The sequence below is a fragment of the Delphinapterus leucas genome, chromosome 21, assembly GCF_059928025.1.
Source record: "Delphinapterus leucas isolate spDelLeu-1000000601 "Yukka" chromosome 21, BTC_Dleu_Yukka2, whole genome shotgun sequence".
Classification (NCBI taxonomy): Eukaryota; Metazoa; Chordata; class Mammalia; order Artiodactyla; family Monodontidae; genus Delphinapterus; species Delphinapterus leucas.
The window spans coordinates 12357140-12378681 of NC_143149.1; the positions used below are offsets into that span (position 1 = coordinate 12357140).

The window sequence follows — 21542 nt, forward strand, 5'->3', positions numbered from 1 at the left end:
CAAGTAGGCTGATTGAATACCAGGCTGTTGGGCGAGTGAAATTTGGCTGAATCCAATTGTGGTTTTTGAGATGTTCAAAGTAACCTTGAAACTAGACGTGAAAACAAGCCGAAGCGTTTTTTCTCTCGGAGTTCTGTTACCCCAGCCCTCCTTCCCTGATGCCAATCCAATACGCTAATCCAATATAGCGTAACGACATTATTTTGCTTTTGATTTGTACACAGAGGCTTGGCTAGAACGCTGCCTTGGCTGGGTGCCGTCGTGTAACCATATGGTACTTCACGGAATGCGGATAATGGCCTCTTTTCCCTTTCTGAATAGGTGGGAACCTGTGCTAGCAGGTAGGAGAGCATTTATATAAAGCACAAGTGAAAGCATGACACCGGTGTTATTCATGCCAGAGCATCGAGGACTGCTCATCTGTTTAGAAGATTGTAATTCTCTCCCCACTACTTTCTGGGTATTTTCAGCTGTGACTCTGAAGAGAAGTGAGGGTGATCCAGGCCCTGGCTTTAAAGGGCAGGGGTCGCAGCTTCACGCATTTCTGTGTTTTCTGCTTTGATGTCACAGGTGTCGGCCAGGGGCCTCTCGGGGAGGCTGGTAGGCAGGCGGGTCACCAGGGTGAGGCTGGCAGTGCCGCCCCGTCGGAGCTGCCAGGCCCTGGGCTCCTCTCAGGCCCTGCCTGGTGGGAAGGGAAGGCCCAGCTCTCTCAGGCAGCCTGCCCCCAGCACCCCTGTCCTGTCCCTGTCAAGCTGGACCCCAACTCTAGCCTCAGGGGTCTGTTAGTGAGTAGCGGGGGGCCTGGGTCTCAGAGTTGGAGGTTAGGAAATTGGACCCTATGACTCCGTGTGCATTCCGTGGTGGCCCTTCACTCAGCGGGAACTGAAGCAGGGAAAGGTGATGGGATTTGTGTCAAGTCTCACAACCAGGGTGTCCCAGAGCCAAGGCCAGTGCCCAGGGGCACCCCGGCTTCTGCGTTGCTCTCCTCACACCCCCTTCCTTCCAGGTCCTGTCAGCCTTTCAGGCTCCGGCCTAGAGTGTCTGTCACCTGCACCCCACACACCTGCGTGCTGGCAGTGAAATGGCCCGGCAGGGTCAACCCATCACTGTGAGCCTGGACGGGACTTCTGTGCCCTTCCAGAGATGGCAGGCCCCTTCGCTGTTTAAGCGTGACCTTGAAAAAAGCTATTATTTACTGGACCCTAGCTATATGGTAGATGCTGAAGTGGCCCATGCGTATCCATTAACATATTTAATCTTCACAGAAACTCAATGAGTTTCTTCTTCTTATCTCCATTTTACAAGAGGCTGAAATTCAGAGAGGGTACATGTCTTACCTGATGTCGGATAGGTAGAGGGGGCAGTGCTGAGGCTTCTGCCCAGATGTGCCAGCCTCCACAGGGCCTCCCCGGGGCATCCTTCTTCCCACACACTCCCCTGCTTCTGCCCAGCCCACTGTGGTTCCCCTGGAAATTTAATTACGATAATCTAGTAGGGGTCCCCTTTCTTGTTAAAATGACCATCAGAAAGCCACGGCTGTCCAGAAGGAGATCGTCAAAGGCAAACTGTGCAATGAAAGGCTTTCCTTCCCACCAGCCTCTGTTATTCCTTTTTCCTGCCCAATCATGTTGTCAGATGTTTGGCCCGCGAGAGGCTACAGCAAAGCACATGGTCGTAGTTCCCAACCCAGTGCCCACAGGTATCATCTTATGCTCCCGAGTCCATCTGGTGGACGGTTTCAGCAGGGCTGAAAACTTGCCTGATGAGCAGAACTTCAATTCCTGTGATTACTAGGGCTTTTCCTACAGTTTTCCTGGGCTCTTTCCATCTGCGCCCCTAGACTGTAAATGACCCCCAGGCGAAGGTCTTGTTCTTCGGCGCATTTGAAATATTGTAAAGGGTGGCGTACACCGTACATTAAAAACGGTATAACAACAATACAACTTTGTCCTTCAGATGCAGCCTCGGGCCTCCATCTTTTCCCCAGATACGCAGACGTATATAGCCCTGTATTTTGTAAACCTGGCTGCCACGCTTTCCAGGAGAAGTGGGTTTTAGCTGTGAGGAGACAGCAAGCGTTCAAATAATTTGACGGTTTTAAGTTACAGTTTCATTGAGCTTCATCCCATAAACTGTCACCTAGTTGAAAATTATTTGGGATTAAAATAATCCTATAATAAATTCAGACTGGCCAGAATGGGAGAATTTAAGCAGGGATACCTCCCTATTAAGCTTTACTTTTTTTTTCTGGGTCATAAAGCTAATAAAATATTCTCACCACCTCCCAATGTTCCCCACGTTTTAATATAAATTATTTCTCACCTACATTCTACTTTCCTTTAAGCCAATTTTATTTTCCTAGGCCACGGGCCTTGGGTAATCTCCTTAGATAAATGTCAGTTACCTCTGATATGAAAAAGCATGCTAGAGAGAGTTAAACGGAGCAGCCAGCCATCTCAGTAAACTTGCACAGCTCTCAGATAAACAACCACAAAAATATTATTGTGTGATCGTTTAAAAAAAAAAAGGACAACCCAAAAAACAAAAAAAACTTACTTCTTGACAAACTGGTTAACAAAAGCTCTATTTACTTGACTTGTGGGATAAACTCCAGAAGGAAGCAAAGAGGAAAATGTACATTTCATGAAAACAGCAGTATGTTAACTGACGGAGCATTTTGTGCTTATCATGTGATACATGGATACCAGGCACCGTAGGAGAAACAAAGACATCATGCATTTGACCCCAGCTCCCCTGGGGTTTCTGGCTTCACTGGGAACATGTGGAAGAGTAGACTGCCGGGTGGTGAAGGGTTAAAGCTTATGCAAGCTCCCTGGGTTCCTGGACAGGGATAGGTCAGTGCAGCCAGTCTGTGTTCCTACCCTGGACCAAGTGTGGAGCCCCGAGTTGGCTTTCTTCCTGGCCTGCGCGAGCGGAGAGTCCTCCGTCTCCCCTCCCTCCCACATGGCCTTGAGCTTGGGGACGGTGGAGAAACATGGTGGATAATCCTTGGCTCTTAGAGAGCAAGGAGGCTGCCCATCGAAGACACTTGCTAAAAAGGGGCCAACTTAGAACCGAGAGTCCAGGCTCGCTCCCCTGTGTCGGGAGGTCAGTGGTGGATATCTGTCTGAGGTAGCTGAGACATTCTTTGCCACCTGCTGATGCTTTGAAGATCTTGAGCTAATTTTTCATGGAGGAGATGGAACGGGTCCTGCAGGGTTTGGTGAGATAATTCATAGGAAGAGACTTAGCTTAGTGCTTAGTACATAGAATGTGTTTATTCCAAAGTTCTCTCTCCTTCTTTTCCTTATGTGTCACGAATCCCCAGTTGGACCAAAAAACCCTCAAGAGATAAAGAATGTGCTTTACATTCCCCTCTATTCTCAGCATCGAGCTTAGTTGTCTCGATAGGTACTAATAATACAAAAAGTCGTCATAGTAGCAGTGATACTGATGGTAACAGTAATAGCAAATATATAAAGTATTTGTAATATGCCAGACATATTTCATCTTCTCAACAAAGCTTTGAGGTAGGTGCTGTTGTTGACACAAGATGAGGAAACTGGAGCACAGAGTTATTAAGTGACTTGCCCAAGGTCACCCAGATGCTATGGAGCAGGGCCAGAATTTGAACTCAGAAAGTCTGGCTACAACCTCTGTACTCTTATGGCACTTGAATAAGAAAAAAGCCCATTTTATTAATGTGAAAAATGTTGATCATATACAGAAATAGAGGGAACCATATAATGGATTCCTGTTTAGGCATCGTCAATGCTTATCAGTACATTTCTTGTCTTGTCTCATCTGTATCCCCACCTCCTCCTACATCTCCACTTTGGATTATTTTGAAGAAAATCCCAGACATATAACCTCCATGTAAATACTCATGTATATATCTCTAAATGATGGATTTTCAGTATAATCACAATGCCATTATCACACTTAAAAATGTTACCGGTTGTTCCTAGTCTCAACTATCCAGTTTGTCTTTAAATTTCTTTGATGGTTGCATTAACATTTTTTTTTTTATAGTTCATTGGTTCAAATCAGGACCCAAACAAAAGATAGCCTGTTTTTCATAATGATTTTTAAAGCAGAATACCTGAAAACATCTACTTATTGAACTTAATTCAGCAAATATTTATCACGTGTCTGCATTTTGCAAGGCACACAGTGTGAGGATGATGAAAGGTATGTCCCAGGAGCTGTCAACTGGCTGTGGTGACTGACTGGATTCAGAAAAAGCCAGAGGGCATTGGCTTGTAACTCCAAGGTTACAAGCTTGGGGTGAATGATGCAGGAGTAGAGGACTTGATGGAGAAAAAAGGAAAGGTGGAAGGAAGAAACAGCCCCCGGAAAATATGATGGGTATGGCTTGTGGTTTGTATTTAGAATCTGAAATCATATTCTGTCCTACATGTATATTTTCTGCATTCCATTCTTTATCTCTGCCTTTCCACTTGATTCTTCTTTCAGTGGCAACTGGGAAGTCGTGATGTTGGCTTTTTTTTCCTTGAAAAAATCTTGATAGAAATTTGAGGGTAAGCTTAATGATGATCCTGTCTTTGAGTAAAGGAAATAAATGTGTTTGCGGGGAGGAGGGTAAATCAGTGGCGTAATCCCAGTGGTGACAGATTTAAGTTTTTAGGTATATGCTTTTATTGTTCAGTCTGGCTCTAATGGACTGGAAAATGTCTTCGTCTAACGAGAAGGCATTCAGAGAATGGGAAAAATGAAATTCTGTGAAATATTTCTGTTTGCTTTGAAATTACTCATCCCTTTGTTTTGAGGGGCTTCCTAACTTCAAAGTAAAGTATCGTGATTTACCTCGAGTTTGATGGAATTGGACTTTAAAGCTAGACTGAGGATCATGTGTGTGCTGTAAAATCCACTGCTGAAACTTGCTGCTGCAGACATATGAGCTTCATCAAGTAGGTTTAAGTTGGAACAGGCATAAGAAAGAAAGCAATTTGGTTTGGGTGCCAACCGGGAGATTAGAACAGCAATTTACTTATTTCAGCTGTTTTATTCAGTAGCATTTATAAAGTAGACTGATTTCCTCCAGATATTTTGCCAACTAGCATTAAGAAACAAGAGATTTTAGGAATAGACTTTTACTCTATTCCTATCCGAAGAGGTGGTTTTCAGTGTTTTTAGAAACCTATCTTTTTTTTCTTTGGTTAGAGAAATTGTATTTGTTTTATGTCCCAATCATTTTTCATACTCATTAAAAGTTATTCTTAAAACTGAATCATGAAGCTACTGGATTTTTGGTGAGACATTTAATCTGCTGTGCTTTTTTTTGAATTTAAGTATAGTCGATTTGCAGTTTGCATTAGTTTCAGGTGTACAGCAAAATGATTCAGTTACATATATGTTTATATATATATTTCAGATTATTTTCCATTATAGGTTATTCCAAGATATTGAATATAGTTCCCTGTGTTATACAGTAAGTCATGATTGATTATCGATTTTGTGTATAGTAGTTTGTATCTGATACTCCCAATTTATGCCTCCCCTGCTTCTCCTTTGGTAACCATAAGTTTGTTTTCTATGCCTGTGAGTCTGTTTCTGTTTTGTATATAGATTCATTTGTATTATTTTTTAGATTCCACATGTAAGAGATATCATATAATATTTGTCTTTCTTTGCCTGACTTACTTAGTACGATATTCTCTAGGTCCATCCATGTTGCAGCAAATGGTAATATTTCGTTCTTTTTTATGGCTGAGCAATATTCCACATTCCCACACCACATCTTCTTAAACCAATCGCCTGTTGATGGACACTTGGGTTGTTTCCATGTCTTGACTATTGTAAATAGTGCTGCTGTGAACATTGGGGTGCGTGCATCTTTTTAATTTAGAATTTTGGTCTTTTCTGGATATATGCCCAGGAATGGAATTGCTGGATCATATGGTAGTTCTGTTTTTAGTCCTTTAAGGACCTTCCATAGTGACTGCACCAATTTACGTTCCCACCAATAGTGTAGGAGGGCTCCCTTTCTCCACACCCTCTCCTGCTGTGAGTTGAACGTAACTTTAGGTCCACAAGTTCTTATTTTTGAAATATTAATCTCTATATTCAGTATTCTCTAAGACTGCTGTGGGATTGAGTTATGGAAGTAGCAGAGAGGAAAAAGAGAAGACATGGGAAAAGCCTGTTTCTGTACCCTTTCTATTAAAACTCTTAGTCTGTTGTCATTTTGTTGCCTATCTTTCTCTTTGTTGTAGATCTTTCCAACCTCAAGAACCCACCAGTACTTATACAACTAGAAAATTATACATAACTAGAAAATTTCTGTAAGCAGGAAGACTATTTATTGTTCCTTATTTTATTGTGTTTTTTTTAAAAACTGCAAGTCACTAGGATAAATAGTAACACAACACCTTCTGAATTTCGTGGGGAAATCGGTCTCTGGTCCTTGTCTGAGCCCCTGGGCCATGCCCTTCCTGATTCCAGCCCTTTCTCTGGAGTTTGCAGTCATGTGAGCCAATATATATCCTCTGCAGTTTTTAGCCAGCTTGACTTGGGGTTTCTGTTACTTACAGCCCAAAGCACCTAACTAACCCTAATTTCATGCACTTTATAAACAGATCTGTTTCCTGTCGGAAGTGAAACTGAGTAATTCTCTTCTCTGGGTCAATGAATTTATATTCCCAAAGAGACATGAAGAAAAGGGAACAATTATTGAACCTGCTATGTGTCAGGCCCAAATGTGAGGTGCTTTCACAGATATTTTCTAGGTTAGTCCTGAAGATGGGCATTACTGTGCCTCTGTAGCTGTTCATGCAGTGATGAGGCATGTGGGTGCTATTAGAGAGCCCTGTGGACCACTTCTCCGCGGCTGCTGGAGTTAGGCTGATTGTGCCTGTTTCCAGGCTGTCCCTGGGTTTTTACCCGGCTCTGGGCACAGTGCCTCAGGGAGCGGTGCTGTTTCCAGTGTCTGTTTGACAAGAACTGATCTCACTTCTGCCCCTAATAAAGCCATGTCAGATCACCCGGTGCCTTCTCATTTGCTTTATGCCAACTTGTTGTCTTTGCACGTGGTAGAAAATAGGGCCACATGTAACTTAATGTTCTGACTATAATTAAAAGATTTCCCTCCCAGTGGCCAAATGCAAGCAGAAGTGGTTTATTAAATTCTCAGCTGGCTGGAAGACGTTCCAGATGCACTGAGAGATGACGTCATGGGTCATGATATTGTTTTCTAAATTCCGCAGAGCAGTGAAATGAAGCTGCGGTTGAATACATCTTCCTTTGGGAGAAAAGAAGATGTCGAATGAAGGCCTAAGTGCTGGGTTGGGAGAGGCGGTTGTGACCGTCTTTGTACCCTGACCTCCTTTGACCCTGCTGTCTCAGTGTGCGCCGGGCTGCTCTGGCCTGGCTGTTTGTCATTCCTCATGTGGAGGTTAGATGAAGTATTTGAGGGTGATATGGGGCATATCTGTTGGTTGAAATTAGCCGGGGTGGGAAAACATATCTTTTCATCATAGGCCAGTGGCTCATTGACAAGAAATGAGTCATGTGCTTCACTCACAACTGAAGGACAACAGTTAAGAATCCTCTTCCAAGAATAGGAAATTCGTTATGGTTTCAGTGTCACCTGATCCACCATCAACACATTTGGGAAGGTCACAGTAATAGAGGACCGTTGAATGAGAGTGCTATGTGAAATGTTTAAACGGTTCTTGTAACAGGCAGGTTTGCATTTTTAGAAAAAAAAAAAATATATATATGTATTTTTTTTTTGCGGTACGCGGGCCTCTCACTGTTGTGGCCTCTCCCGTTGCGGAGCACAGGCTCCGGACGCGCAGGCTCAGCGACCATGGCTCACGGGCCCAGCCGCTCCGCGGCATGTGGGATCCTCCCAGACCTGGGCACAAACCTGTGTCCCCTGCATCGGCAGGCGGACCCTCAACCACTGCGCCACCAGGGAAGCCCAGAAAATAAATATTTTTTTGTTAGCTGCCTGTAATTAAATCATTAATGAAGTAAAGTTGTTCTCAGTTCAAACGTACCCTCTCAAGTTTAGATTGTTCCTGGACGGGCCTTAGGAGGTATGGGATTCTGGGTCAGTCCCTCTCAGTGGAGAAGCCCCCGAAACTAGGCTGATCTTCAGGCCTGAGTAGCCTGAGGCTGCTGGAGGGCATGGGGTTCTTTCTCCTGGTGGGGTTGGGCAGCAGAGGGGTGGCAGATTTCAGTGGAAGTTGCTAGAGGCCTACAGGAGAGTAGGAGCTACCAGAGGCAGGGTACAGACAGTAAGAAGGTTGCCCGTGAAAACACACGCACAGAAAACTGCACACATGTAAGGAAAAGCTGGGCGGGAAGGAAGCTTGCCTCTTTTGCCTGTGCTCAGTTCCGCCCCCGGCTCTTCCTTGAACTTGGACTCTCGTTTTACTCGCGCTGCCATACTGCAGCTCCTGTCAGGAAACAGGGTTAGAGCGTTCCTGAAAGCGCCAATAATTATGTCATAGTGAAAATTAGTTTTGGATGACCCTGATGGAAAACTGAGAAATGTGTAAATGTTTGGTGAATATCAGACTTCAGTTATGGGGGAAAGGATGGTCTAGAAATATCTTGTTAGATGTTGGAATTTTGTGGTGAAGCGTTGATTGAACATCACATAAAAACTCTACTGTGCTGTAAAAAACCAAAACTTTTAATCAATTTTGTTAATCCAGTTCTTTGTCACTTTCTGTCTCTGTGGCCCCAAGCACACTGTCCCCACTTCTGAGTCTTTGCTTTGCCTGTTTTTTTTTTTCACTACTCTCCCCCAATCCTCCCGATTCCCCAAGTTTAACCACCTTCTCCTTACCTCCCTGAGGTCAACTCTGGCAATTCTAGAGCCTATTACTAGTTTCTTACCTTACCGCCATTATACTTTTTGTCTGAATCTTTCCTTGATTAAAATGAAGAAGGAGGTAAACTTCAGACATAGTCCCTTATATATATTTAAGGGGTAATACTGAGTGTCTTTTTAACTTCACCTCTGCAGACCAAACACTGCAGTTTCAGTTACTTTAAAACTTTCTGCTATGCCATGCTGCCTTCTTCCAATCTTACATGACTTCGGAAGACTAGTCCATTATTAAGAATATTTTGCTGATTTGTTCAGATTTAGATGATCCAGGGTGATGGTGTACCTAAACTTCCTTCCCTGAGATAGATATGGTTCAGTAAGTTTTAACACGGATGAGTTTAATTCTTAATAATATTTCTAATTTAACTTATTTTTGGTGCATCTAATAATTGCTTGCAAAAAGTCAAGTCCAGGGCTTCCCTGGTGGCGCAGTGGTTGAGAGTCCGCCTGCCGATGCAGGGGACACGGGTTCGTGCCCCGGTCCGGGAAGATCCCACATGCCGCGGAGCGGCTGGGCCCGTGAGCCATGGCCACTGAGCCTGCGCGTCCGGAGCCTGTGCTCCGCAACGGGAGAGGCCACAACAGTGAGAGGCCCACGTACCACAAGAAAAAAAGAAAAAAAAAAAAAAAAGGTCAAACTCAGTTTCGGTGATGCTGAAGCTGCTGGGGCTAGTTGAGATGCCCTTAAAAAGTTGTTTCCCCAGCTAAGTTCACAGCATGGGTATTTCTTCCACAGAATAAGATTATTCGTCAAATGTTCCTTTAGCTCTGTAATCCGCCCTGCAAGACCTTCAGGTTACGTAGGGAATATCCTGAAGAAATCCAAATAGAGACCATGGTACATGAGAAAAAATCGTTACAGGTTCGCCACAGCAGAGAAGTAGCCAGTGAACAAAGAACCCATGGAAATATTGGAGGCAGAAGGGAACCTTGGGATGCCTTTCTTTCTTTTTTTTAAATTGGGGCATGGTTGTTTTACAATGTTGTTAGTTTCTACTGTACAGCATAGTGGAGTTCCCTGTGCCATACAGCAGGGAGAGCCTTGGAATTTCTACAGTATATTTTCATTCCAGGCTGACAGCAGTTTGGCCAAAGTAGATAGAAAGAACGTGAGAATGTGTTGTTGTCACAGGGTCCAGGCATGAATGTACTTCCTCTGCTTATAACCAGCTGAGCCTCCTGGGGCAAGCCATGTGATGGCTTCAGGTCTCAGTGTTCCCATCTGTAGAATGGCTTCAATAGCATTAATTGTTTCATAGGAGAGTAGCATTTCGTAAGCAGTAAAGCATTCACTAGCCTATGTTTCATTTCCCTGTCACAGCCTAGTATGATACCAAAATATTGTCGTCCTCAATGGGTATTGAACCAATGGGTTTCTGAATACTTTGCATGTTTCCCGTGAACCGTTTTGAACTCTGAAGTTTAATACAGGGAAAGCTGTTGGGTGGCTGATCAGCTTGTGACTACCTCGTCTGTGGTTTATTCCCTCTGAGCTGGGAGCAGCCTGGGTGTACTGGTGATCTCTGGGGTGAGAGGTTGGCTTCCTACAGTCTGCAGGGTGGAGCTAGGAGCATGGCGGGGCTGCTGTCTCGGCCCGTGTGAATTAACTGCATAGGGCGTCCAGGTCCTGTGCACTCACACAAGTGAACGAAGCCGGCGGCTGTAGAATTCCTTACCTTCCCCATCGTCTCTCAAATCATAGTGAAGATCCTGCCTGTATCCCACGTTCTTTTCATCTTCAGATGGTATTTGTATAAGGAAAGGGGATAACAAAGTCTCTCCTTGAGCATTAGCTGCTCACTTTGAATTTCTCTTTATTATTATTATTTTAATTTTTGGCTGCGTGGGTCTTAGTTGAGGTACGTGGGATCTTTAGTTGCGGCATGAGGGATCTAGTTCCCCGACCAAGGATGGAACTCCGGCCCCCTGCATTGGGAGCGTGGAGTCTTATCCACTGGACCACCAGGGAAGTCCCTGCTTGCTTTGAATTTCCGTTTGAGACATTCATTCAACAAACCATAGTTCGTTCTAGGGGCTGAGGGCCCTGCCTCAAGGAGCTTTGGGTATGTGGTGGAAGAGACAAGCAATCTTTACGATCCAGGGTTCCAGGGGCAGTGGACAGCCCGGGGATGAGCCGGTGCTGGGCCTGGGGTGGACAAGCGACCTTTAGAGTTTGGTGCCCACGGTGGCGCGGAGGGAAACGTGCATTTTGAAGTAGAGAATCTCGGAGCTTGGATTCCAGTTTCTCCTCTTAACTGTGTGACATTCAGGCAAGTTAGTTTGTTTTGAACCTTAGCCTTTTCATCCGGAAATGGGCAAAGAAGGTAATAATGTCCAAAGACCTTAACGCAGGGTTGGCAACCAGTAGGTTTTAATATATTAAAAATCGTTAATCAGCATCTATCTGCTCTCACTCCTCTCCTCTTACTGCCCTTCGTGTCATTCGTTACTGGAGGAAAATTACTGTAGTGAAAACAGCACTGGCGCTGGTAGATTTGGTAGTCCTGGCTCTGCCACCAAAGTACTGTGTGACCCGAGGGGTACAGAGCTGGTCTGCAGACCTCTGTGGTTCCTGTGAGGGAAAGGATCTGCTTTGTTTCCTCTTTTTCACTATAACGAGTAACGCCGTTATGAACATTTACGTGAGTTTGTGTGGACATATGTTTTCATGTCTCCGGGCTGTATCCCTAGGAGTGGAACTGCTGGGTCATATAGTAACTACGTTTACTATGTTTCCATCTTGAGGAACTGCCAGACTGTTTTCCAGAGTGGTTGCCCCGTTTTAAAATCTCATCAGCAGTATATAAGGGTTCTGATCTCTGCACATACTCACCAACACTTGTTATTGTCCGTCCTTTTAATTTTAGCCATCTTAGCAGGTGTGAAGTGCTACCTCTTTGTGGTTTTGATTTGCATTTCCCTGATAACTGATGATGCTAGCATCTTTTCATGTGCCTGTTGGCCATGTGTGTGTCGTCCTTGGAGAAATGTCTGTTCAAATCCTTGGCCCGTTTTGAGAGTCAGTGACTTTTCATATTTGTTGTCTGGACTCCTCTTAGCTTGTTGGGATCGGCTTGTATCCCCTGAAGAGGCGCAGAAGATCCTGCTTTTCGGGCTGGTTGGATTTGGTAGCTGAACAGGGGCTCGGCTCCCAGGAGCAGCGGTACCCGAGGACCACCAGAAATCAGAGTCTCTGTGCCAGTCCATAGGCTGTTTTATGCTGAAGTGACAAGCGATCCCAGCATCTCAGTGGCTGAACACCTTAAGCGTTATTTCATCCTCATACGAAGTCTGTGACCCAGGCTGCTTCAGTCTTATGGTGCACCTCTGGGAACAACCAGAAAGTTGATCAGGGACTGTTCGTTCGCTCAACCCGGAAGTGATCTGCATCTGTTCTGTTCACAAGCCCTTGGCGAGACCTCACCCCACGGCTCCATCCAGTGGAGAGGGGTCTCGGAGGTGTGGTCCTCGTGTCCTGGGGAGGGGAGACCTGACATCAGTGAGCACCAGTAATGTCTATGCCAGTCACCAACTCTTTCCATGCAGGAGTCCGTGACCTCTTGTGACAGCCTCATGAAACTGGAAGAGGGGGAATGATTTTATACTCTAAAGCTTTCTGAAGCTATTCTAGTTGGCCCCGTGACAGTGTGAAGCTTTACTTGGGGACATCCCAGTTGATCTGGAATGTGTGCTTCTAATTTGATTAATGGTAAGGAGGTTCAGTAAATCTTTGAATGGGCTCTCTTTTCTGTCTTTCATATAGTCATTTCTGCCAAATGTTTCTTCATGCACCTCCTACGTGCCAGTTACCCTGCTGTGTGCAGGAGGTACAGGGATTAATTGGAGTCCATCCCTGTCTGTTAGGACTCATAGTAAAAAAGTGGAGACCACTATATAGACAAGTAATTATGCCATTGGATGAAGGTATATGCACTTCAGTAGCAGTAGGAAAGGACTCTGAGAGCAGAGGAGGAATCCCTGGAGTTGCCTCAGGCAGCAGGAAAAAGCATCCCAGGGCATTCCCTTTCTGTTTATTGTGATAAAATATACCTAACATAATATTCATCGTTTAATACGTTCACAATGTCGTGTAACCGTCACCACAATGTATACCTAAAACTTTTTACCATTCCCCGCAAAAAACTGTACCTGTTAAACACTAACTTCCCATCCCCCAGCCCAGCCCAGCCCCTGTAATCCTTATTCTACTTTCTGCGAATTTGCCTCTTCTTGGTACCTCACATAGGTGGAATCATAGGTATTTACCCTTCTGTGTCTGTCTGATTTCACTAAGCATACTGTTGTCAAGGTTCATCCATGTTGTAGCAAGTATTAGAATTTCATTCCTTTATGAGGCTGACTAGTGTTCCATTATATGAATATATACCACGTTTTGTTTATCCATCCATCTGTTGACGAACACCTGGGTTGCTTCCACCTTTTGGCTACTGTGAATAATGCTGCTATGAGCACGGGTGTACACATATCTGTTCAAGTACCATTCACTGTATAAAAACATTTTATTTTAAATTATTAGATAACACGTTCACTGTGGATCATTTAGAAAATACAGGAAATTAAAATTAAAGTCACATATAATGCCATTACTCAGAAATATATTTAGTGACATTCTTTACATTTAATGATACTTTTTACATTAAAAAACTAATTTCATACCCTGCTTTTTTTCTCTGAACACAATTTTGTGATCATTAGAATTATATAAAATATTTTTAATGACTAAAAGATAATTTTGTGGGTGTGTCATAGTTCATTTTTCTTACAGATCATTTTGAGATTTAATGTGACTTACATTGAGATGAACGTATCTGTACAAATCTTGACTCTGTTATTTACAGAGACATGAAATGACTGCATCAAAGATACCAGGAGTTCAAGGAGCTTCTCATAAATGGCCAGGTTGCTTTGTCTGAAGTTTTCCATGGCGACCGCAGTGTGTGAAGAGACCCTGTCTCTTCAAGGCCAGCACAGGGATACTCTTACTTAAAATTGTGCTACAGTTTTCAGAGAGTTTAGCCTCTTTCTGTGCTGCCCTCACTTGGGATAGCTCCTTGTTCACAGTGATGCATGATGGGACCTGTTTGCTTGTAGACAGAGTAGCTCACCACTTCGCCCCACCCCCTCACATGAGTCACAGACTCTCACCACCACCAAGTCTCATAACTTGCAGAAATTTTCACTTTGGAGACAGAAGTACATGCGCATTTTCTGGGAAGTGCCTAAGGATCACTGATTGTATCAGTCAGGGTTCTCCAGAGGATCAACCAATAGGGTGTGTGGGTATGTCTCTGTGTATATACAGGTTTATAAATATATGGCGAGTGGTTGATTGAGATTTAATTTTAGAAATTGGCTCGCACTGTGGGGGGCTGGCGAGTTGGGATTTTGCAGGGTGGGCTGGCAGGCTGGAGACCCAGAGAAGAGTGGATGTTGCAGTCTTGAGTCCAAAGGCAGTCTGGAAGTTCCTTCTTCCTTGGGCGGCCTCAATCGTTTTCTCTTGAGGCTTCTAGTGCTTGGATGAGGTCCACCCACATTATAGAGGGACATCTTCTTAAAATCTATGGACAAAATGTTAATCGCATCTAAAAAGTGCCATCACAACATTTGGACTGGCGTTTGACCAATTATCTGGGTACCATGGCCTAGCCAGGCTGACATATAAAATTAACCATCACACCTATCCAAAAAAGTTGGTGTACCACGGGATTTAGCACTCTCCTATATATATGCAAAAATAGTTTAAAAATTATGTAATTTTCCTGATGGCCACTAGAGGGCACTCTGATCAAGGGAAATGGAAGATGTGGCTCATCTGCTGTTTCCTTCTAGAACGAACAACGTCAACCCTGCAGAGACCCTGGGGGACCTCTCCACTCAAGGCCCTAATTTTACAGTTGAGAAACTTACTTTCACTGCCCGGAAGTTTACATTGTAAGACGACAGAGTAAATTAATGATAGAGGCTAGAGTTAGAACTGTGGCTTTTTGACTTTACATTTCATATTTTTTCCATTTTAGGGCATTCTAGTAATTTATATTAATTGTCTGATAATTAATATAAATTAATAGGTAATGATCATTCATAATTTAAGGGAAGTAAGTTGAATATGAGTTATTTTGCTTCTTATAAGTTATCTGTGGTGATGAAATGGCACACATATATTTTGTGTATTGCATGAACTAAGAATCCATATAACTTGTAAGTATGAATTATGAAGTTATTAACTTTCAAAATACCCAAATTAGTTGATACTGGGTCCATAGCTAGTTTTGGTGAACATTCTAAGGGTTTTGTTTGTTTTTCTTTTTATAAAATACTCCCTTTGAAGGACACAGAGGAGGCTTGTGGCACATGAAGACTCAGCCTGCAAAGCTTCCTTTCTTTTTCCTGAGTGCGTGTGTGTGTGTGTGTGTGTGTGTGTGTGTGTGTTGGGGGTGGAGTGATTAGGGGAGAGGGGATGCAACTCATGACTTTACTTTTTGGAATCAAGTTTTTCGGACCTAGATTGGAATATTTGAATACCTTATTGTTAGCAGTAGGCAGTGGGCGTGAAAGGCTGAGTTTTTGGAGGATGGATGGGTGACAGAAAGTAATGATTCCTAGCTTATTTGGAAAATTCTATGTTTGTTTCAAGTGTCTTTTCTTTGTCCTTGTACTTTTACAGCTGAACTCTTGTTATCTGAAGGATGAATTCTTTGGGCTTTTTGTGTCCTTTTCATTCGAGTGGATTACAGTTATCTCCCCACCAGGGGGCAAGCGAAGAAAAGCAAAATCAGTCTGACTTTGTCGCTGCAAATCCACTGCAGTGATGCTTTCTTACAGCATACATATATATATATATATAGCAAAGAGGGATTTTATGTGTGGGGGGGCGTGTGTGTGTGTGTGTATTAGCTATATTTGACTGTATAGAATTGCCACAATTCAACTTTGCCTCTTAGAAATCCACTCTAAATGATTGTAGCAAAAGTAACAGCTTCATTGGGAGTTCTAATACTTTGGGGCTTGTCGCACATGCATATTTCAAACGTGCCAGATCCCCTCTTCCATGCCTGAGATTTAGTCTTAGTCTATTTATTTGGCCACAGAAGTGATCAGGAATGTGGTTACAGTATGTTCTTAGAGACACTGCAGGCTGTAGGTCTGAGGGAGAGCATTTTCAACATACTGTTATTAAAGAATCAGAACCCTCCTTAGCATGCGGGCAGGTCCCGTCCCTGCCTCTTACTGCCCAGACTGCTTCTTACTTTAAAGTGAGGTACGTTTGGAAGTTGTCTCACTTGCTATTTTAGAATATTTAGAACAACTTAAAATATATATTTTTTCAGTTTTATTGAGATGTAATTGACATACAGCACTGTACAAGTTTGAGGTATACGGCATGATGACTGGATACCCGTATAGTGCAAAATATAAGACAACTTTTTAGAATAGGTAAGAAGTTCAGAAAACAGAGGCAGGGAAAATAAGCAACTCATTAAGGATTTGCTATTGGATGAATAATGAAAACAAATACAGAATTGATCTTGCCTGAATCAAGATATTGAAAAATAGCAGGTAAGAGAAATATTTATGGTGGGAGTTTTATTTTCCAATGGATGCGTACGATTTGGGAGAGTCACTTGTATGGAAAAGGATTTAACTTTGGGGTGGTGAGTCCTGGCCTGGCTTTCAGCAAGTGCTCTGTTCTTGCCGGTGAGTGGCTTATGTAATTAATTTCCTCATTTAATCCCTGTAAAAAAAAATTTGGTGGATAATGAAGTCACTTGATCTTTTTATGCTCATTACAACACATATTTATAAAAATATAACACACAGATGATTCCTCATTTCCCTAGTAGTTCTTACTGCCTTTCTTGATTTGAAGAAGTATTTGAGAAGTATCGACTGCCCCAGGCGTTCCACAAGACTCAGTCTTAATATATATGTATCAGGGATTTCCCTGCTGGTCCAGTGGTTAAGACTCTGCACTCCCAAAGCAGGGGGCCCGGGTTCAATCCCTGGTTGGGGAACTAAATCCCACATGCATGCCGCAACTGAAAGGAGCCCGCATGCCGCAAAGGAGATCCTGGATGCTGCTACTAAGACTCGGCACAGCCAAATAAATAAATATTTTTTAAAAAATAAACAAATACATTAATATGTACCAGAGCTGCTTTTTTATTTTTTTAATTTATTTTTAAAAGTTAATTAATTAGTTTGTTTATTTTTGTGGTGCAGTGTCTGCTGTATTTCGAGTGTGAGACTATTAGGACACAAGTGTTCCCATGTTATCATACACAACCACAGTCACATACACGTGGCCAGTTACATATTTACACCAAGCTGTGGTCACTGCAGACCCACACATTCACGTTCAGACAGTCACACACAAGATCACATACAGTCCCATAAACATATCAAGTTACGAAGTCAGTTACCTCTCCCTCATTCACCCAGGCACCTGGACAGATCCAGCTAATAAATACAGTACCACCCTCAGCAGCTCTCATGCTCAACTTACCATGTTGGATCTCCTAGGCCCCAAACCACCCTTTCGCCAAGGTTAGGAAGGAGAATCCACGCCAACATTCACACTGCAAACCTTGCTAGGTTCGAGTTTGGGAGATCTGGAATACTCCCTTCAGCCAGAAACGCTATCAAATCATAAGCTCTCGGGCCTGAAAGTCTCCTGGGAACATCCTATCCCACCGTCAAGGCAGGAAGCCTCTTGCAATCTCCCCAACAGATCATTCAGCTCCTGCTTGCACATCTAGTGACACGGTAGAGCTGCTTTTTTAGACGGAACCTAGCGTATATCAGTTTACTAGTTCCATACTACACGACTAAACTAATTTTTCAGAGATTTAAATGGCATGTAGAAGACTATGGCTTTACTAACAAAGCAAACAGGAAAACTCCAAGCCTTACAGTCTGCTGCTATTAGTTTTCCTTTAATTACCTCCCGAAGTACCTGTTAATGACTCATTACTTATAAAAATAAGTTATAGGTGCTCTGCAACACTTTGTAGTTTCTTTAAGGTTTTTGATCGGGCTGCCACCAGGAAAATGGGCGTGTGACCCTCATACGGGCCTGTGAATCAAATTGCTTTGCGATTTTATATATTTAATGAAGGGTGCTCCAGGGCTGTGTGCGGAACGGGTTAAGCCGAGGTGGAAGAAAGTGCTTTATGACAAAGATCACGTCTTCTTAGAACCTACCATGCTGGCTGCCCGCGTTCTGTTCTTAGCAAATTGGGTTTTAGTCCTGGTTTGTGTGATTTTCCATGCATAATGGTCCCTTTTCATTCACTGCCTTTGAAGCGTGCTTGAGTTTGCAATCATCTCTTCTCGATAAAATAAGTCACAGCGAGTTTCAGACTTCTTTATTTGTCTTGGAAAGAAAACCCTTTTTTCAAATAAAATTACACATGGCATCCCAATATATAAGGATGAAAGCAGAAGGACTTTTTTGGGGAGGAGGGATGAGCTGCTCAGAACCTTGCCCAGACTTCTCCCAGAGGGACCTCGCCCCGACTTCTAGAACTCCTCAGAGCTCGGTGACGTAGAAGATGAACTTGCTTTTGTACCCTCTATTTTCCACTCACTTTTTATACTTGCTCGGCCCTGTCTGTGTACAGAAGCTTTAGTCCACCTTCATGGGAACGGAACTTTAGATCAGGGCTTGGCAAACTTCTTCTATAAAGGGCAAGATAGTAAATATCTTTAGCTTTATGGGCCATATGGTCTCTGTCATAACTACCCAGCTCTGCCTTTGTCACACAAAAGCAGCCTAGACATATGTAAATGGATGAGCATGGCTGGGTCCCAATAAAACTCTATTTACGGACACTCAGATTTGAATTTCCTGTAATTTTCACATGTGATGAAGTTCTATCTTTTCTCAAGCATTTAAAAATGGACAAACAGTTCTTAGCTCCCTGGCCATGGAACTGCAAGCTGGATTTGGTGTGCGGGCCCTAGTTTGCTGACTCCCGCTTTAGTTATTCTGTGGGGATTACTTAAAAGAGATTGTGTGTGTTTAGCTGAAGTTCAGATTGAGGCAGTTGTCGTTTAGTTCAGCTTCTCTGACAATCTCTTTTCTCTTTCTGAGGCTACCACCGTATATGCCTGCTTTGTGCCGCGCAGGCTGCTAATTCCTGACGCAAGTGTTCTCTTGAATACTCTGTGCTCAGATGCAGTGAGATACCTTCACATCGGGGGTTAGGGCATCAACTTGTGCGCTTTGAGGGTGGCGGGAGGGACACAAACGTTCAGTCCATCACACTCTCCAGTTTCCTTATTTCCATTTTCATAAGAAGAGCAAAATGGAAATGAATACTCTCAGAGGGCTAGTGAGTTCTTGTATTTGCTTTTGCCAAGACTGCACATCCTCGTCACCCAAAAGTCACATCCCAATTTGTGACTGAGCTGAGCAGCGGGTTTTAAAGACCGGAAGGGAGCAGGGGTTGAAAAGAAGAAGACGCAGAAACGAGGAGAAAAGCTCAGTTGATTGACGTGCAGGCTGAAATGTATTTCTTCCAGTAAATACCCATGCAGAATTTTGCATCTTATGACTTGTCATATATTCCTCCTACCCAGCCGCCGTGCTAGATTCCCATAATGGCGCAGTTGTGTAACGTGTGTGTGTGTGTTATAATTGCTATGTTCTTTGCTATTCATAACAACCCTGTCAAGTCAATTGGCCAGTGCTGTTATGGTGTGACCCCGCTGGCTGTAGAGATCAAGACCAGAAGTGTGGGGAGCTGGACAGACTTGCCCAAGAGCACATCACAAGTTAGTGACAGAGCTGAGATTGAAACTAGGCCTGAAACTCATGTCCTGTGTAATTGTCAAATCACACTACTTCCTACAACCTCCTGGTGGTTGAAAAGCGCTTGTCTAAACCTTATCTTTGAGGCTGGATACAGAGTTTCCTGTTTCAGCTTCAGGTGTCCTGCCAGCTCTGTCATCTTTGTCTTGCTATTTTGTGTCTCAAATTAAGTGTTGGAGAAATTAAGGGGGGTAAAGCCTTTTTCCTACTAGGATAAAGTCACCATTCTGTTGCAGTCATTTAAGGCTCAGTCCCCTAGGACATTAGGGATAAGCACATATTGGTTAGGAAATTAAAACTGATTCTTTATTGCACTGGCCAGATTTGTCTAAAATAAAGCACTTTAAAATTTAAATTTTGCTTTTTTGAAATGCTGTTTGAAACAGAAACTTATGTCCAAGAGAAAAACAAAACAAAACAAAACAACATGGCTGATAGAAAAAAAATTTTTTTAAAAGCAAGACATGAAGAAGTCGTTTTCTAATGATAGCAAATATTCAGGATAAGTATCCAGTTCTCTCAGGGCTCGTATCTCAAGGATATCTTCCCATTTAGGAAATAGAATGATTTTACTAGGCTAGGACTTCTTACAGTGTTTGGAGTTTGGGAACTGCATCTGTAGAACTGCTTCCTTCGGGTTGAGTGTATTTATCTCATCAAGGCTTGGAATGGAGGCGTCTGAACCTTGGAATGGCCAGCTGGTTCCTGAAGCTCGTGTCGTTATGGGGAAAGACAGAGGGACACGCTGGTCTCCTTGATTTTCATGAGCTGCGCAGCAGGGCTGTGGGCAGCTTTCCATTCTCCTAGATGTTCTGGGTCCGTAAAAAGGGTTGACATAGCTCCCTAAGAGTTGCTTGAACTTCTGGAAGGAGAAACTCTTGGGGCAGCCCCAGTCCTGGTCCCCAGACCTGGATTTCAGTCTCAGCCTTGTCACTCACGGCTATTTATTCTGTCACCTTCACTTTCCTTATACGTGAAATGAGGATGACAGAATCGGACAAAAGTCTGAGGGTTTGTGGGAAGAATTGACACATTGCTTAGTGCGGTAACTGGCACAGAGTCGGTGTTCAATGAAAGGTAATTCACTTTGCCCCTCCTTCACATCCTCCTGTTTCAGGGGGCTCCAGGAGAAAGGGACCCTCAAGGACAAAGGAGACCCAAAGGCCCCAGAACTGGCTGGTGAGCCAGGAGGGAGGGACCAAGGGACCCTGGGCAGCTGAGTCCATCCTGGTCCTTCTGAAGAGGTGCTGCTTTTGTGGTGGATGCAGATGGAGTCACCAGGTAGGCAGGGAACTGAGCGACTGCCTGTATCTGAATCTGGGCTTCTCCATTTACATTGTGAAAGCTTGCATTTAAATATCTACACATCATAAAATCAGATGCTGGCATGACTGTACAGGTTTAGTGCATGTTTATCCTTCTTGACTACAATTGCTTATTTAATTGTTTATCCTCCCCACATGACTTTAAACTCTGTGAGGGTAAAAGGACCATGTCATCTCATAGTGTATAGTCACTGGTGAATAAATGTGGAACACAGTACCTTGCCCAGAGCCAGGAATATAATATGGACTCAACTCATGCTTGTTGAGCAAATGCATTTTTTCTTACTTTTTAATTGTGTGATTTATGTAAAAATTGAGGGCTAACCTAATACAGTAAAGCATATAAAAAGTGTACTATCTTTAAGTGTACAGTTCAATGATATAGTATATATAAAAAAAAATATATATATACACACATAGATACATACCCCTGTAACAACCAACCACACTGAGATATAGAAATTCCTGGCACCCCACAAAGTTCATCTCTAGAGGAGGGGTGTCTGTATGATATATT

At 43.3% G+C, this 21542-nt stretch overlaps 1 protein-coding gene across 5 annotated transcripts in view; it reads left to right on the forward strand.

The window, feature by feature from the left end:
• Positions 1 to 21542, forward strand: part of STOX2 (storkhead box 2) — a 224795-nt gene that overhangs the window by 23906 nt on the left and 179347 nt on the right. For 3 of the 5 annotated variants that reach the window (XM_089903643.1, XM_089903644.1, XM_089903645.1), the window contains exon 1: positions 1 to 21542. This exon is cut by the window's left edge and continues 22766 nt beyond it; it is cut by the window's right edge and continues 8228 nt beyond it. The exons of the other annotated variants lie outside the window; for them this stretch is intronic. The gene's annotated coding sequence lies outside the window, so the exon portion shown is untranslated. 5 annotated transcript variants of the gene reach the window in all.